This window comes from Athene noctua, chromosome 1 (genome assembly GCF_965140245.1).
Source record: "Athene noctua chromosome 1, bAthNoc1.hap1.1, whole genome shotgun sequence".
In the NCBI taxonomy this organism is placed as follows: Eukaryota; Metazoa; Chordata; class Aves; order Strigiformes; family Strigidae; genus Athene; species Athene noctua.
Genome location: NC_134037.1, coordinates 122,376,457 through 122,392,535, shown reverse-complemented (window position 1 = coordinate 122,392,535; position 16,079 = coordinate 122,376,457).

Here is a 16,079-nt window from a genome sequence, read left to right as displayed (position 1 = left end):
GCTTTCTATGAAGGTTTTCATTGTCTTCTGATACTCATCTTCAGTCATGTGGAGCTGGGCTACCTCCATGCTTGAAGAGCACTCTTCTTCCGTAGCTGTCCCCTCCTCTCGAGGAGGCCAGTGTGCAGCAGACACCCTAAAACCTGCTTTATCCAGGTTCCTTGCAAACATCCTCCCAATGGAGCTGTTGGACACGAGAATTACAATTGCTCTCCCTTTCACATCAACATTCCTCTCCACAATGCCAAAGGAGAAGATGATAACAAAGCAGGTCAAAAATGCAATGGAAAGGCATATAAAGGTGTAAAAGAGGCAGGAAAGGGTCATCGCGAGTAATAAGTCTATGGCCAGCAAGAAGAAATGCTGCAAGAGGAAAATCATCGTTAGAAGGATTAGCTACTGCCGCCTCCTCGCGCGCAAGTGAGCTGAGAAATCTGCTAGGAGTCACCGCATGCAGCCACGCCATTATAAAGCCAAGCAGCATTGCGAAATGTGTGAAGGCAAGTCAAAACCCTATGGGGAGGATGAATCATTTTCTGGGATAGAGCAACAACGGAGATTTTCAAACCATGTACGTTTTCAGGAGAGAGAGCAGTGCTGTGTTTGTCTTGGCTTTGCTGTGCACTTGGACACTCTGATAGCCTGAAATGTAAGGATTTGTTTTGTAAGGGCATTTCATCATGTGTCATCTTTGGGGCCAGTTATATATATATGTTACTTCGAAACAGCCATTTTCAAGGGAGTTCTTCAAAGTAGTGTCTGCGTGGCATTGGGAAGCCATAGACTAGAAATAATCCCTTGGCATGCTATGACTTTTAAATTTACCACTCTCGCTACTGCTGTAAAGCAAAGCAGTTTCGGTAAGTCTGGGAAAGGACCCAAGTGGTGCAGAACTGGTAACCTTGCCCTGCGCAACCAGCTCTTCTACTGTAAAACATGCCATGATGGGAGCGTTGCACTGATGGCTGTAGGCACTGCCTCAGGCCGGGAGGAGTTTGTTCACATAGGAGATGGAAGAAGTGAGCTGGAGGGAGAGCTTTTTTTTGACTGAAGGCAGAGATTTTGGGGAAGGTCCTGCTATTTCTCAGGCTGGCAGAGCAGTGCCACAGCAAGGGGAGTATTTATCCCCGACTGCAGCAATGCCCTTTGCACTCAGAGCACAGCAAGGCTCCATCCTTCAGCTATAGCCTCTGCAGAATTGGGAACAGCCCAGTAGATTTTGGAACGAGACTTGCAAAGGTAAATCGTGCAGTGTCAAGGCTCAGCTAACCTCCAGCAGTGGGTTGGGAGGGAAGCTCCCACAAACTCATAGATTCCTGGCTGCCAGCTCTCTTACTGCTTTCTCTGAAGCAGCCACTGAGGTTGGAAGCAAGACCTTTCCCTTCTTGGTCAGGGTGGAGGTGCTGCTGATCACTAAAATCTCAATGTCAGACCCTGTTCTTTAAAAAGTACCTTCCTTTTTTTTTCTTTTTATTTTTCATGTGGATCAATGTAAAGGATCCTCCTGAGAAGGTGTGTGCCTCTGGGTGTGTGTGTGTTGGAGGTGGGTGTTGTGTTTATTCCTTGCTCTGACTGGAAAGGTACTGGGAGTGTGGGACAGGCTGTCAGCATGACCCACACACGTTTTACTGGTCCTTCTGGTTCATCCTCCGTGTGAAAGCGCAGGTCCCATCTCACGGATCGGTAGCACTGTGCTGTCATAGCAGTCCAGCTTTTCAGATGGAGTTGCTGGTAGCTGCACCCCAAAGCCACCCTGCGCAACTCCCCCCCCCCCCCCAGCATGTGTACAAACACACAGAGTTTTATTTGAAGTGGACAAAGGGATATAAGCATCCAGTTTGCCTTTAAGTGTGAAAGGCATCAGGGCTGTGTGTACTGGGGGGCTTTTAAAAATTTTCAAGCTATTTGTGCTAGAAGACGAGGCCAAGACGTGGCCTGCAAACAGTCTGTGGCAGACAAGGACTATCTGGGCAGCTTATATAGCAGAAAGTGGGTGCCATCACTATTGCTGGCACAAGAGCTGTGACTGCAAACACCTGTGCTTGGTGCCGACGCGGGTAGGAGGGGTATTCTGAGTTGGGAAAGCACAAGAGGTCCTTCCTGGTGGGTGAGGACGGTGCAGCCCTGGCCCCGTGGCGGGGCTTGGCAGGGAGAGCATGGGGCGAAGCGGGGCGGCCCGCTGCCTGCTCGGGCCAGAGCAGCCGTGGGCACAGGTGGGCACTGCGGCCTGGGCACCACGCCGTGCTGCAGGGCGAGCACTAGCCCTGGCCACCGGAGCAGGTAGCCCTGGCCAGGCTGGAAGGCGAGCAGGGCCAGCTCATGGCTGCCGCCCGGTGGGGCGATACCTGCCAGGCTTTGAAGCGGCAGCCTGAGCCTCTCTTCTATCCTTGCCGTCTTGGCAAGAAAATGGTCCTTTTTGCTGCCAAAAAGGAGAAAAACCCAAACCGCTGCCTCTGCAAGAGATGAGTTTGCAGCCCCTCCTTGCTAGGTGTTACTGAGTGAGTGTGGAAAAGCCTCCACGCTCCTCTCAATATTGAAGCCCTAAGGTCAGCCTAAAAAGCAGGGGAGCTCTGTGCGGCTGGGGAGACGGGCTTTAACCGTCCTTCGCTGGCCCTCGGGTATTTTAACGTTCCCCTGTCGGCGATGCCCCTTGGAGGGTTTCCTTACTGCGCCTCAAAGCTGATTATTATGGGGAGCCGCAGCTGTGGGTTTGGGTGTGAGGAGGGCGGAGGGTCTCGCAAGGGAGCGTCCCTGAGGGTGAGGGTTCCCTTTCCAGCTAGGCCCACCCTGCTGCCTCCCACCTCTGCCCTGGGGTCGTTTCGCTAAAAATGCAGTTGTTAATTCTTTTTTTTTTTTTTTTTTCCATACAAAAGGCCAAGTAATGTTTTTTAAAAAAAAACCCTGATGTTTTTGAGCGCTTCTCCGAGCATTTGGCGGGGAGAGCTGAACTCCCCGCGCACTCCCCCGCGCCGCCAGGGGGCGCCAACCCCGCCCCCGCGCGCCGCCGCCCGCGGCGCAATGGCGCCACCTGTCGGCCGCCCGCTGCGCCGCTCGGAGGGGCCTCGGGGGGGGGGGGGGGACGCGGGATCCCGGGACCACCCCCCAGGCTGCCCCCCCTCCCTCGTTTGGGGGCCGCCGCTGGAGCCAGAAGTGGCTGCAGCAGCAGCAGAGCGGTAGCTGGGTGGCTGCTTCCACCGCCAGACAGACACCGGCAGCTCCTGAGCTGGGGGATGACAGTATCTCCATCCTTCTTCTAGGTTAACCCTGCTGATCTTTCCCAGAAATTCAGTTTTTCTGGTTTTAAACCACCAGCTACACAGAACCACTGCATTTTTTTTTTTCTTTACAAGGAATGATTTCTCTGTTGAGTGGTTCTTCTTAGTCAATAAATAAACATTAAAATGAGAGGCTCTCGTGTGGGTCAAGAAAACACTTCAAAAGTAGTGATTTTTTTTTTTTCCCCTTCACTACTGTAATGTCTGGTAACAGTGAAGACCTCAGGCCTGCCCTGGGTTTTATCTTGCCATATTCATAAGCATAAAGCTATTTTGCCAGGAGGTGACCCACGGGGCAGCAGTGACATGTCTGTTAGCTCCGCTGCTGGCTGTCACCCAACTTGGGTTTCACACTATAATTACCAAGCTACCTTCTCCAAGGGTTTCCACTGCATCCTTTCCTAAACGGTGTTAACCCTCAAGATGCTACATCATTTTATTCAGCAGATTGTTGTTTTCAGGCCTGTTCAAGAAATTACTGATTAGTGCTCTACTTCTGCACAGGGTTTGCTGTTTTTCATGCTAAGCAAGAGGATTAAATGAATACATCTGCAATGTGAGCTAAGCTATTGAGTTATTTCCTCAGGTTTGCTGTGCCTCTCAGAGAAGGTGTCTGGTTGTTTTCAGCAGAGTGATTTGGGATTTTCACCAGGGCAGACAGATAAGGTTGTGTGGTGCAGATCTCATGGCAGGCTTGAGTCCACCTGATTACAGCTTCCTCCACAAATGGGTGCGTTAGAAGGGGCAGAAAGTAAGTCAACCAAATGGTCTGTCTTTGGATCAGGGGAATTCAGTAGCAGCTGCTTGAGAGGGAAAGGGACACCCATGCAGAGGAGCAGTAATTTTGTTGCTCTCCGCTGTGCCACAAGCTTGGCCTTTCTGCTGGTGGTAGACAAGGGGTTCCTGTTGGTGTCGTGGCAGCCACGGCACCAGGAGAGCCACAGGGAGAGACACGCTCTGATTCAAGGTAGGTTCTTTGCTTTGCAAAATGCCTCCAGATGAAAATCGACTTCTGCTTAATCTTCTTGCAGGATGATAGGAAATTTTTGTCATGGGAGAACAGGCTTTTACCCCTGGGTTTGATGATTCTTTAAGAATATACACAGTGATCTTTCAGAAATGTTAGATTAGCCTTTATTTGTGGCTTACCAAAATTGCTGGCTATCAAAAAAGAGGAAAACACCTTTGTGGAGTCTCAGTGTCTGTCAGCTGTGGCTTGATTTGGCCACGTGGTTCAAAATGTCTGTTATAGAGAGCTGTATATTTTTAAAAATCTTGAGAGTGCAGTTAAACTCTGTATAATTAAAGAAACTTATCTTTTAAGAGATAGTAAGACCTCTTTTAAGCAGATCCTAAAGCTCTGTTTATTTTCTGATCAATACCATCATTGGCTTCCTAATGCTACTAACCGAGCAATAAAAAGCAATTTTTTTCCTAAAAACTGTATCCTCAAGTCAGATCTCCAGGAGGCTTGGCAACTTCACAGGGGCTTCACAGGGCTTTGAGGCATTTGCTGGGGACCAAGGTTTGAGGCCAGTGCAACCTCCTTTTGGTCTTCCTTTTGCTGCTCACATTACTGTGGATAGAATGATGGGCATAAGACAAGAGAAAATGGAGCTGGAAAGCATGAGATGAAGGGCTAATCGCTTTCATAACTCAGCAACGTTGCTACTGAGGCAGGTTTATTCTAAACTTTGTTGTGGGTGTTGGCTGAGCTGTGCTCCATGATGGGCTTGGCCTATTTTTCTCTCTTTGAAAAGGGAATACCCAAGTAGAAAGTATACATTTTAATCTTATAAATGAAATAATTTCAACAATGTTAAATTTTTTATTAGCTTTACAATGGTTTCCCTACATTTTGGGGGAAGAGAGGGAAGTGGAGGTACAGATTTAATTTTTGTGATTTGTACTGCACTCAGGAAGGTTTCAGACATATGAGAGCTAAAGGCGAGTGTAGTGAGAGACATCAGAGTCCCTTCAGTGGCCAGCAGCTTTTTGCAGGCACTTCAGTGGCCTTTGGAAACTGTCAGGAAACAACTCTTATTGAAGATGCTGGGGGGGTTTTTTCCTCCTGTTTGACTGAAATTCTTACTGCAGAGCATTATATCTGCATGAAAAATAACCAAGAAATTCAGTTTTCACCAGATTAAAATTGAATTCAGTTCCTCACTGAATGAAAATTGTTCAAAGCCACAAAGCATTGTTTTGTTCCCAAGTCTAGGAATAGTTTAATTTTTGCATTATTCATTTAGGTTTACGCTGGCCTCCAAGGCCCTCTCTTGATGGAGAACTCCTCAGGACAGAGCCGTAGCCTGATCCATATTCCAGGGGACTCTGTCCATCCAGAGACTCAATATACCTCAGATGTTTTGGCATCTAGCCCTAGCTTCCTCTGGAGTATAGTCTGCAGCTCCCTAACGACTTGTAGATCTGCATTTTTCCCTTTCTCTGAACTCCAGATCTGGGTTGATCCATGAGCCAACAAGCCAGTGTTTCAAGTGTTTACTTATAGCTGTGAAAGCTCTTCTAAAACAGAAAACATCTTGCCAGAATTATGATCCCAGCTGTGATGGTCTTGTAAAATAACTTGCGTTGGAAGGAACCTTTGGTGGGCATCTAGTCTGATCTCCTGCTCAGAGCTGGTCCAATTATCAGGAGTTTTTCAGTGAACTTAATACAGTGGCAATGCTATGGGTCTCAGAAGCCCTCCACCTGTAGAGATATTCAAAACCCAACTGGATACAGACCTGGGCAACCTTCTCTGGCTAACTGTGCTTGGCCAGGCAGGTTGGACTAGATAATCTCAAGAAGTTCTTTACAACATCAACCACTCTGTGGTTCTTTAAGGATCATGTTTCTGGGTGTCAAGTAGCCTCTGCATGTGAGTGGAAGAGATCCTTTTTGATTAATGGAAATAATCCAGTGAGGGATTATTTGGGAAAATTAAATAGTGCTGGAAAATATGCTTTCCGGTGCTCTCTGTTAACCACCTGACTTGGATGGTTGGTCAGGACATCCCTTCGGGTAGTCAGCCCAGGTTTTATCTATAACCTTTCTGTGCTTCTTGGAGACTCTCAGAGCTCCTTCCTGTTGAGGAACTGGGTCAGGCTCAGGGCATTGAGTTGACATCAAAAATGGAAAACTCGGAAGAACAGAGACCCCCAGTGGAGATTTATCAAGTTTCACTTTATGTGAATATGTCAATGATTCTAGAAAACCAGAAGGCTCGGCACAGGACTTGAGAGCAGCAGGAATGCTATGGGCAGAAGTTCTTCCACATTCTTAAGGCGACCTTATGTACCTGGTAGATCTGTCTTGTTTGGGAAACCTGAGCAGTAGAATAAGTTCCTGCCATAGACATTTTCAAAGCTTTATGTAACCCTATCAGCAATTGCCAGTTTACAGATTGGAACAAAATGGGTATATTTACAAGGAAAAGAAGTACAAAATTCATTAGATGAATTTAATAGATTCACAAATTATTCAGTGGGTTTGAGTTGGATGAATGGAAAAATAAAATTAACCATAAAGTATAAACAAAAGTACAGAATAATTAATCAGAATAACTATTCACTGTTTAGAAACGCAGGCACTGCTTTCCTTCACTTGGTCAGCCCCCACTGATTAAACAGCAAGAGATCCTGTGTTTCTCTGCTGCCGCACACACTGGGCCTTTAACTGCAGCTAGCATCTCTAAGTCATGTTTTACAAGATAAAATAAATCCTTTTCCCGTCATAAATCCTATATGAGTCAGTATTATCCCACTTCTGCAGCTGAGAAAATTAGGTCAGACAGGAGAAGTGACTTGATGGAGGCCACCAGGGAACTCTGTGTTGGAGTGACAATTAGGGTGGAGGAGCTCCAGGATAATCATTCAGGTCCAAATATTTGCTGCATCCTTCCCGCACTGGAAAAAGCCAGTAGCATCACTTCTTTTTGTCCTCTGAAACTGCTGGATTATGACAATAAAGGGCTGTCTTGAGTTAAGCACACCTTTAAATACATTTCTTAAAACTGCCAAATAGTCCAACTCCCAAATTCCTTTCCTGTTTGACTTTAATGTTAATGCAGATTTTCTGACTTAAACACCTGGGTGTTTCTTGAGTGTACAGATACCAAAATGACTTAAGCTGGAGAAGAAACCGTATTTGGGAAATCCTGAAAATATTCTTTAATCAGAAGCTTATTAAACACAGAGCTAAAAAAAACCCAAACAGGTAATTTTCAAAATGGACACTCTCTGGTTTTCGGCTTCCCTTTTTTTTTTTTCCAGCGTGATAACAGATGTGCTTTCTGTGCTCACCATAGCGAAGCTTTTCTCGAAGGTCAGGGGCTGAGGATTTAAAAATGAAACCTGACTGAAATTAAATTGCTTCTGCCTGTCAACACTTTCTTTAGTTATATGTACCATTATATATCAGAAATATTTAGTGGTCTCTGTTAGAGAGGCTTGTCTGTGCAGGAAAACAAAGGAAGCACCCTGCAGTGAGCTGAGCAGGTAAAATAAATGCTATGCTTTGGATAAGCTGTTGCAGAGTATTCTTCCATACAAAATCCCTTTTTAATAGTAACAGCCAGGTGTGTGCATGTGGGTTAGGTGTCCTTTTCACCTGTGATGATCCAACATTTTACCTGAATTAATGTCATGTCTTGTCTCTCCTCCCAAAGCGTTCTGAGGAAGTTACTGAAGAGCACCAGAGGTGTCATGTTTGGTAACCATTCTGGCAGCACCAGGTCAGGGTTTGGGGGAAGATAGTGTTTGTGGGGGCTTGGTTGTAGTTTAAATCCTCTTCCTTATTAACCCAAGGATGGAGATTCCCCCATCTCTGTGGGTTCCTGCCCCAGTGTTGCAGGTCAGTGTTCCCAACCATCCTGGTGTTCCTCCACTGGCCTTGCTCCAGCCTTAAAACATCCTCCTCCTCCAGAAGGCATCAGAGTGCTGTGTGCTTTCCATATAAACTTGCCTGGACTGAATTATTTCACTTGGAAAGTCCTAATTGCTCCTGTATGGATGAATTGTGATCTTCCAGCAGTGTTTCCTGAGTGCTGAGTTTTCTGGCCCAGCTCCCAGTCAGGGTTTGGCGCCTCCAGAGGGACTCAGCCAAGTTGCCTTCCTGAATCTGCAAGATACAGCTCGTAGCCTCAGATAAGTTACAAATGCTTCTGTATTTTCGTTTTGGTTTTATGCTTTCTGTCTAAAAACATATTGCTCCATTGCCTCCTTCTTGCAGGGAGCACAAATCCCCCTCCTGCCTGGCATGCGTCTTTGGAGCTGCTGCAAAGCCAGGCTTTCAGGAGCCGTTGTCAGAAATAAGGCCTCTTTATCTGCTTTCCTCTCTTGCTGGTATCTGAGAGAAAGGGTGAAGTGTAAAGCAGAACACACCGAGAAGCCTTTAATCGCACTGACGCCTCCATCCTTTGCTCCTCTGTGGGTCTGCTCCCAGGCAAAGCACTGCTGAATCTGTCCTTCACATTTTTATAAGGATGCAGCTCTTGTCAGCCTTTTATCTGCTCCGTTCCTCCTCTCGACACGTTTTCAGAGTTCATGTTACTGCCTGGGAAGGTGCAGCGTTCAGCACCCTCCCAGAGGCGAATCTGCTCCCCTCGGTGTACAGCCAACAGGCTTTGCTCAGCCGGCACCTCTGCCTCATGCTGTGGCTGGCTCCAGGCCGGGGCCATCAGCGGCTGCCGTTCCTCCAGCTGTGCAGCACCCCGGGCAAATCCATCCAGCTACCCTGCCTGGTTATCACCCGGGCTGCTTCGCTTTATTAACCTCTCTAATGCACAGTGTGTGAAGGCTGATAGTGTTTTCAAGAAATAAAAAGTCTTAGTAGCAGTAGGAACAGAAAATATTCTCTTCAAAGGAGAGACAGGGACAGAAGACTTCTTACATCTGGACTGTGAGGCTCTGCAGCACTTGGAGCTGCAGTGCATCAGGTTTAGACTTTTGCACATTATGCCCAAGGGAAAGTGACCTGGGTAGTTCCCAGGATGTCTTTCATTGTACCGCAGCCAGAGTGAGCAGCTGGACTTATCTCTTGTTACTTGACTTTCCTTCAGAGCAAAACTTCCCTGCCCTGCCTGTTCAGAGGGAGCATGATGTTATGCCACAATATTATTGGATCAGTGGGCCAATGTTAATGGGATGAGCTTCAACAAGGCCAAGTGCCAGGTCCTGCACTTGGGCCACAACAACGCCATGCATGGCTACAGGCTTGGGGAGGTGTGGCTGGAGAGCTGTCTAGAAGAGAACTATCTGGGGGTTCTAATTGACAAGCAGCTGAACACGAGCCAGCAGTGTGCCCAGGTGGCCAAGAAAGCCAACGGCATCCTGGCTTGTATTAGAAATAGTGTGACCAGCAGAAGTAGGGAGGTGATAGTCCCCTGTACTCTGCATCGGTGAGGCCACACCTTGAGTATTGTGTCCAGTTTTGGGCATCTCAATACAAGAGAGATATCCAGGTGCTGGAGCGAGTGCAGAGGAGGGCAACGAAGCTGGTGAAGGGCCTGGAGAATAAATCCTGTGAGGAGCGATTGAACGAGCTGGGACTGCTCAGTTTGAGAAGGCGGCTGAGGGGAGACCTCATCACTCTCTACAGCTACCTGCAAGGACATTGTAGAGAGGTTGGTGCTGGTCTCTTCTCACAGGTGATCAGTGACAGAACAAGGGGGAACAGCTTTAAACTGCAACAGGGGAGGTTTGAATTGGACATCAGGAAAAAAATTTTCACGGAAAGAGTGGTCAGAGAGTGGAATAGGCTGCCCAGGGAGGGGGTGGAGTCACCATCCCTGGATGTGTTTAAGGGTCGTTTGGTTGAGATGTTGGGGAATATGGTGTAGAGGAGAACTTTGTAGAGTAGGGCTGGTGGTTGGACTCGATGATCCCAAGGGTATTTTCCAACAGGAATGATTCTGTGATTATGCTCTTAACTGGAAACCACAGTAGCTGTCTCTGTGCCTTGTGATTCGGACTTCAACTGCTGCAGACATGAGGTTGGGGTACAATGTCTGTGGGCACTGTCAGTGCCCCCAGAATCTATCACAAGCTTTGCTTTTCATGTGAAAGCGTGCCATTCATGGGAGAATGATACTCAAATATGTCCCCATGTCCCTTTTCTTCCCAGATTACTAGAGCTAACTCAGCACTGTCTTTAGATAAGAGAGCTCAGGCTTTCGTGACTTAGCTGCCTTGCATCCCAAATTGGAAGGCATCTTGTGGAACTTCATATAAGATGATAGACAGGATTAGGGCATGTGTATCCCTCTGTTTCTGGTTCCCTTTAGCACTGCCTATTTAAGCTAGGTCAGTTATAATACATCTTGAAGCAGAAAGATGAAAGAGCTGCAATTAACATGATCAAGCCCATATTTTCTTATGAACAGCAAATGCAAATGTTAATGTAGACAAGCAGACAAAGACCTCTCCCAACCTCTGTATGTGCTGAAAATTTAGCAAGCACATCAACAAACTGTTCATGGAGATACTCTTGAATATTTTTGTATTTTAGCCTTGTCATCAGCAACTTTTCAAGATAATTATGTTGTGTGAAATGATTACTATAGAATGAAAGAGCAAGCTCCAGGGTAGTTTGTCTCTGTGGCAGTTCATTTTTCAGTGATATGAATGATGGTTTTAATCAACAGGTCTATGCGATGGAATAAATTCCACTGTCTCATCATTGCTTTGGGGTGCAGGCTGTTTTTACCGATAACTGTTTTTTATAACCAGAAATAGCCCCTACTACATCCCAGCAAAGAAAGGACATGTATGCTGTACATGACTATATTATGCTTTATGGCTGACATTTCCAAAGCTACCCAAACAATCTGGATGCCCAAATACCATCAGTGTTAATGAGCACAGAATACCCAAGCCCTTAGTTGTCCTGGTTGAAAAAATCTATATACACAGCATTTAACTTGAAGTATGTACAAGTCAGGGAGTAGGCTCCTATTGATATCAAAAGATATTAGATATTAGTCTACATCAAGGATTTCAGAGAAAGCACCAGCCACTTCACACCCCCACGGATTTTGAGGTAACTCAGCTGGCTTGGTGCTATGGAAATATTAGAGAGGACTAATAGAGCTGAGCTGGGAGCAAGCAGCCTCTAGTGCAGAGCATCCCGAAGTGCTGCAGTCCATACAGCCTCTACTGCAGCCTGCAACCAGATGCTTTAATTGCAGAAATTTCAGGGAGAAGCTTGGAGTTAGAGTAGCACAAGCTGCAGGAGCTTGTCAGGGCAGGGATGGGCAACAGGGCATTGAGAGAGCCAGAGCTGTTGTCCGGACAGAGCCAGGAAAACCCGAGTCCTTCCTCCACCCTCCTATTGACCCCACCTGGCAGTGAGGCTGTGCTTTAGCAAGGTGGTGTAGACCAGACCAGGATGTGTCCGTGCTTTGTAACGCTAAGAGGGGACAGCAAGGTAAGCTTCTCCACAAGCCGATGTATCTCAGCCCTTCCGGGCCTTAGTCATAGTCTAGAAAGGCAGACCAAATTCAGACTCTGTCCCCAGTTAATTCTTGGTTGCTCTCCTGGAGATGCACCTGAAAGCCCTTATTTTAATAAGTACTGAGCTTTTGTGCCTTTCCTATTTACCTCAGCTAGTATTGAGCAGAGCATCAGTGAAAGCAGATAATCACAGCTGCTCACAGAGAAGCCATTACATAAGTGGACACTTGTTAAGGCCAGTCTTAGTAACAGGTACAAAGTGTGAGCAGAGACAAGGAAGCGACCAGGCTCTTTTGGCTCTTCTAGCATTTCTTATGTTCCCTAAAGATTTTTTTTAGGTGTGATCCAAAATTTCTTGATGACATTTATACCTGAAAACCAGGCAAAATCACTATGCTGTGATTTCGTTTTCCAGCCTTTTGCCTAGGATGTAATCAGTGGATACACTCCACTACGTAATTCAACACATTCCACAATTTCTTGACTTTTGAACACAGCTCTCCAACAGCCTCAGTGAACTTCACAAAATGACCTAGATGCACAAGGCTCCATTTCATCAGTGGATTTGAAAGCAAGTGGACTTCACGGGGGAGTTACTCAGTTATCAGTGAAATTAAACCAAGATTCTTTGGCTGAATTTTTCAATAGTCTACTGAAAAACCTGTTTTTTCATTTGCTACCCTTTCAAATGTGTCCACCTGTAATTAAATATAGTCTTTCCATGAAATATTAGGATGTATCACATACGTGTAAGGAATTAGCGCTGAGTAGATCTTTATTCATGTTGATTTTTCATTGTCTGATGTTCTAACTTTAAGATTTAATTGGGTTGGGTGTTCTGTTTTGATTTTGTTTTCCTGGCAACTTGAGTCAAATAGCTCTTGGGTAGAAACAAGAATGCAATTAAACATGCAAAAAAGCGGACTTCAGTTGAATGAAATAATATTAAGTGTGCTGGATACACAAGAAAAAAAACAGGTTTATCAGAGCATGTTTTGCGTTCAGTGCTGGTTTATCAAGTAAAGGAAATGTTACTTGAAGCCAGTGAATTGAGCTGTTTTATGGTCTCCGTGTTCTTCTCATTTTATATTCTGCAGCTCTCTGCTTTGTCTCTCATTTTATTTACTGGAAATAAGTGCTCTGTTTTTCCAACTCCAGATTAACTTGTTCATTCAAAGCTAAACCGGCAAAGGAAGAAGATGCTGTATCTGCTGCAAGTTCCTTGTATTTCAGCAAGCTCCAGCGCCAGAGGCTTATTAGATGCCCCTTTATTTTTTCCTCCTTGAGGCAGGATTCTTAAAGGCTGGCTTCATAAAGGCAGAAATCAGATACATTCAGTAAAGGTTAATCACTCAAGGTGGCACTGTATTGAATAGCCTTGGAGTGGAGACCAAGGAAATTCATGTTGACTTTCTGTGGTGCTTTAAGCGTTCTTGAAAACTTTCTCTTCGGTCTTCCTGAAAGCTTCCCCTCTTGCTTATGGCATCTTAATGGCTTTTCAAACTAAATTCTTTAGGAAAGTAAATCTGAGGAGTCATATGGAAAAATAACTGGTCTAAAACTGAAAACTGTTCACCCGGGAAACAGAAAAAAGAAATAATTGTGCTTTAGCATACAATGCATACCTCACTAGATTTTACTAAATTGCCATTGCATTAGCACTGAATTGCAAGAGAAACACAGCATTTCACAAAGCAAGTAGCACCAGAAAGACTTTAAATGATTTCTGGGTTATTAAATTCATAGAGACTAAGACATATTGTGCCAGCCTAATTATTTTGTAATACTGTGGGTAAACCAATGGACGTGCACTTAATTTTTAATTGTAGGGACCATCTATGTGGGCTGTGTGGGCTAAATCCTGCTCTCATTCACAATTACTGGAATCTTACTACAGACAAGAATTCTGTGTGATATGGGCAGAATTTCAGCACTTGTTCGATGATACATGTTGTCACAGAAAACTAGCCAAGAGCAGTGTGGCTCTTCCTTTCCCACTGCTGGCACAGGAGTGGCATTGCAAAGTTCTCCACAGTGAAGAGCAGACAACAGCAGCCTGTCCACTAAAGAAAAGGACATGTTAATTTTGAGTGGTTTACCAAAAGAAAAGGACTTTTGGCGTCTATATTGGGTCAGGTGAGCTTCTGTCATCCAAAATCAATGCAGCACCTATGGGAGATGATGGCTGTTCTCTAATTCATCCAGAATTTGTCACCTTGGTTCTTGCTGACTGCTGGGCTTGAGCAGCTCTGGGAATGGGGGATCATGCTCCAGCTGAAAGCTGATGGCCAGGAAAAAATGACTATCATTGCCAAGAAGACTAGATGGAGGAAGTAGATGCCTTCTGCTTTATGTTCTCCATGGGGGTTATTTAGAATTGGCCACAGTAGACTTTAAATTGTGACTTATTTCATTTAATGTTTGGTATTGCCAGGGGTATTTGTGTGTTTTCCATTATTAATAGTGTTTTTCAGGCAGAACGTTGCTCTAGCATTTGCTCCCAACTTGCTTCTAGATCCTTGTCTGGCTTCCTCATGAACATTACCTGAATTTTGAGCTGGAAGCTCCCAAGAGCAAGGATTGCTGTCTGTGCATGCTCTAGATGATGGCTTTCCTCTGTGTGAGCTTCTCAAGAACACCTACATGTCACTGTAAATCAGCAAAACTGTATCCTTGTAACCCTGTGCTCTGGAGAGACAAGTCCTCCAGGTACTGAAGTGCTAAGAAGTAATACCACCAGCATCCTTAAAAGATGCACTTTGGGGTTCTGTTGAGCATTGCCTGGGGGCAGCAGGTGCCATTCGTGGTGGCAGCCACAGTGCACACACTCTTCTGTAATGCTTTTCACCCTCCTGAAGCGCGGAAACAAACTCTACAACTCAGAAAGAGTTATAAAGCAGGCATGTTTATTCCGGCCGGGGTGCAAGGGGATTTCTCCACAAAGCTTGCACCCCGTCTCTGGCAAGTAGCCTGCTATTTATTACAACAAAACATACATATTCATTTGGAAGGGCTGGGTTATTACAATTAGTTCGGGGAATAGGTGTGATTCTTAGAATTATTCAAGGAGAGAAGTATGTGGTCCTCTTGCAGTGTCCCGCTGTTAGGCAAAGTCCAGATGTCTCCTTCCTCTTCATGAATTTTTCAGCTTGGCTTCCTGTGCATGCTCTCTGGCCCTTTGGTTCCTCTCCAGGTTGTAGAGTCGGCCTTTTACCTGTTTGTTTTGTTAACTGGAACTTTTGTGTCTGTTAAGATGTCCCAGAAAGTAAGTCCTTTAGCTGGTATGTCTCCCCCTTTACCTCAAAGACAGGGATTAGTTTACTATCCATCCTGTTTTCTGTAAGAATGTTATCTACTTAACATTGCCTGAGGGCTAGGACTCCTTTGGCTTTTTTTTTTTTTTTTTTTTCCTTTGCTTTCCTCAGATCACTCCCACCTCATGACTACTGAGGTCCAGGTTGCTCTGATGAACACCTCATCATGTGGCAGCGGGGAAAAGCACTTGCTGTAGAAGGTGATAATCATGTTTGCTTGCTTATTGTCATCACAGCGGGGGGGGGGGGGAAAGTCCTAGCAGATAGCCTCTTAGTCTTAGTAGTCAGAAATGTTTGAGCTCTCCAAAATTTTACCTTTGTAAAATTGTACCTTTGCAGCCTGAAACCCCTACAGGGCTCCACAGACTTTCTGTGCAAGCTAAATAACGAGTTCGGCCCCGCCTTGGTTCTCTGCTGTTGACTGGAAGAGAAAATGTGTTAATTTTATGGCACTGCTAAGATCTCCTAGCACAGGGTTTACCTGTGCCAGAGTGTGCAAGTGATGCAGCATCACGATGCCTGGGCAGCATGGGCTAGACGAAAACGTGATTCAGAGAAAAATATTATCAATCTGAATAACTCTTTAAAGTCAGCCGGTATTACCCAAAGGTGTAGCTGACATCATCCCCTCTTTGCTAGACACTGATGTCAGAGCTAGCAAAACTTCAGCCGTCCCCATCTTTTCTTTGGGTCTATGGTACAAAGGAGACAACCTGCCCTAGAGGTGCTCCTTGGAGAACTCCTGTCACCTCTGTCCACCTCCCACCGGAGCTGCCACCATACCTACCCTCAGTGGGGCGAAATCCCCCAGGAAAAGCCACGTCGCGCATTGCCTTTCCGGCAGCGTACCCTTGGGGGGGGGGGGGGGGGGGAATCTCTCGTTGCCATGACAATGAGCCTCTCGGGATGAACATTTCTTTCTGTGAACGGCATTTCAAAGCTTAAAGCAGCGCTGCTGCCTCCCAATGCTTATTAGTGCCACGTGCGAACAGAGCTGGGCAAAGCCTTGGGAAAATAAAGGGGCACGGGGAGGAAAA